Below are 2,713 nucleotides of genomic sequence, written 5' to 3' on the forward strand. Positions count from 1 at the left end.
GGGGGGGGGGGGGGGGGGGAGTGCGTGCTCGCGCGCATGGGAGCTCGCGCTGCTAGGAGAGACAGGATAAAAAAGCACTTTAACGTGCCGACAGTTGTTGTCAATTGTCAAATCAATGACAAGTAACGATAAAAAGGTCATCTCAGATCTGACACTGATTCTTTGGCTTCACGCTCCCGAGGCTATGAAGGAAGTTCCGAACACGGAGAAGAACCCCGCAGGAAGAGCAGCCCTTCGCCCGAAAAAATGAGGCATAAGTGGTGCGCACGAGACAGTGACTGACTTTTTTTTACTTTAAAAATATCTGGCAACACTGGCTGGAAATCTGGCTCTGCGCTCCTCTTCATTTCAGGTGCCTTTCCCCGTTCCTGCCAGCAGCCGCCTGGTCTTGCTGACAGGCGAGGTGCAAGTCATTTCAAACATCCCTGATGATCGATCTGAGAGCCAGATGTAATCATCAAAAGAGCCACATATGGCTCGCGAGCCATAGGTTCCCGGCCCCTGCTTTAGGGGCTCCGTACCTCTGAGCAGAGACACGGGGTAATAAATTTAGTATTAAGTATTTAAAATCCTAAAATTACTAAGTTTGTTTAAAGTTTTTTTTTTTTTTTACAAAAACAACATAAATTATAAAATAAACTTACTTTATGTCTTTCTTGGCAATCTGCGCAGTTAGGTGACTGCTACTCAGAGGAAACACCGGCGCATGCACCTTACATTGCCTTGTGGAGAGGGCGTGCCGTGGACTGTCCTGCCCCCCTTTCATCCAACAGAGCACAAAAAAACCTTAGTCGAAAAACCATAGACTGTATATAAGAATTTACAGTCTATGCGAAAAACCCAGACTCCAAACAATCCAGTTGGTCGCACCTTCACGTTGGTACCACCCGCCATTTAAACCTCAAGAAGAATCCAGTCGGTCGTCGAACAGAAGACGTTCCAAGTTTTCAGCCGTAGTTCCACTTGAACGGCCCACACGGCAGCGGCTCAGTCGAGGCGCACCAACACCAAAGAACGAACCTCTTTTTACCAAACGCCATCTTCCTTTTTTTTCACTAAATAACCTTCCTTTAAAAACATTAACCGTATCTATGTAAGTTCCACCGAATTACTCGCTCCAGAATCGATTATTTTACAGAATTCAGTCCTTGCAAACCGGATAGAACCAGTTCCTTTCCGCAGCAGAGTCTCCAACTTTGCGGAAGTAGAAGAGTTTTTTTTTTTAAACTTTATTATGCAACACTTCCAGACAACAGAGGTAGATTAGTGAAGCAGCCACAGACCGTTAAAGAACTTAGAATTAATACTCATGTCAATGGAAGCTTTACAAGAGTGGAAAATAACTCATTACATTTACTTATGTGTTAAGTAGAATGTTTTATTTTACACTTGCAACTTTTACATTTTACTTGTTCGAGTCAAACACAATAAAATATTATTCTAAACTATTTAAATTACATTTGGTAACTGAATAAATCAAAAACAAGAAGGTGGTTTTATTTTCTACATAAAACTAAGAATTTTTTTTTAAAGAGAGAGACGTGTCTATTTAATGGAGATCTAATGGACTATACTGTAATAAATTTGTTTTCTCTCTTAAAATTAAGATCTTACCATTTTAATCCTTTATTCGCCCCACAATGGGGAAATTATAGTGTTACAGCAGCATGTCAAATAGAAATAGAGAGGGGTAGTACTGTACATAGGTTAAAAAATAGACAAATTGGACGAGTCACATATTTACAAAAAAATCAAAGTTATAGTGCGGGGACAAAAATGAAAAATAAAAAAGGAAGAACCGTTGGTAATAAGTAATGAAACTTAGAAATTTAAAGTCTTTCAGAGTCACATTGAGTAAAATATTCCACAACATATTAAAAAGTGTCATAGATTAAATATAATGACAGAACTAAATACACAAAAAATTGAACACGCTTTGAGCTACATCCCATCTCAGGATGAAGCAGAGTCATTATGCATGCAATTGTTATTTTTTAATAACAATATATTGAGCTGTCACAGAACGCACCTTAAAGTGCTTGTTTCTCTCCAAAGACAACCCTGCGATTTTATATACTACAGAGGGTTTATAAGCACGTTTAAATAATCTTCAGTTCATTTGTTGCTACTGAAGAAGACAAAAACACTTGCATTCCAAAGACTTTACCTTTGAACAAATCAACAAAGCAAATGGTTGACACTGATCTGTATTTCGGCGTTCTGTTCTTGTGGACGAGGAGCATAAATTCTGTTTCTCTTTGTGGAGACTGCTGAGACTGTTCAGAAAGTGTCTAGGCCCTAAACCAGGGATGGGCGAACTTTTGGGCCACAAAGGGCTCTAAGATTTAACAAAACGGTTATGGGAAAAACCATAATTATATGAAAAAAAAGAAAATAAGGATTATCATTATAGTTTATTCCCACCAATACAGCTTAAATTGATTAACGAGGCCCTCAGCTGCTTAACCAACCAGAAAATTATCAGACAGGTTTCATTCAATTCATGCCAGGCCCAATAAAAAAAGGGTTCTTTAATTTTGTGAGCAGTAGTATTCAAGACCTGGAATTATGGCTCAAAGAAATTGTATTCAAATTCAAACCTATAACATATTTTCGGTCAAAGATGCAAAGTTTAAGTACTCATTTTTCAAAAACTATACAGTAAAAGTTCACAAATCTGTGTGAGATGATAGAGGATGACATGTAGAACAAG

At 38.6% G+C, this 2,713-nt stretch overlaps 1 protein-coding gene and 1 long non-coding RNA gene across 3 annotated transcripts in view; one reads left to right on the top strand and one right to left on the bottom strand.

Moving 5' to 3' along the window:
* LOC112136642 overlaps positions 1 to 1,209 on the bottom strand; it is an 8,794-nt gene extending 7,585 nt beyond the window's left edge. The window contains exons 1-2 of one of the 2 annotated variants that reach the window (XM_024258498.2): positions 871 to 1,209; positions 645 to 759 (exon numbers count right to left, since the gene is read on the bottom strand). The gene's annotated coding sequence lies outside the window, so the exon portion shown is untranslated. Of the gene's footprint in view, positions 1 to 644 lie in introns of both variants that reach the window. The other variant, XM_024258490.2, reaches the window with a different exon arrangement.
* Positions 69 to 1,215, top strand: LOC118599361. The gene is made up of 2 exons (XR_004948668.1): positions 69 to 260; positions 353 to 1,215. It is a non-coding gene; the product is annotated as an uncharacterized LOC118599361 (long non-coding RNA).
* The last annotated feature ends 1,498 nt before the right edge of the window (positions 1,216 to 2,713 follow it).

Source organism: Oryzias melastigma, linkage group LG11 (genome assembly GCF_002922805.2).
Source record: "Oryzias melastigma strain HK-1 linkage group LG11, ASM292280v2, whole genome shotgun sequence".
NCBI lineage: Eukaryota > Metazoa > Chordata > Actinopteri > Beloniformes > Adrianichthyidae > Oryzias > Oryzias melastigma.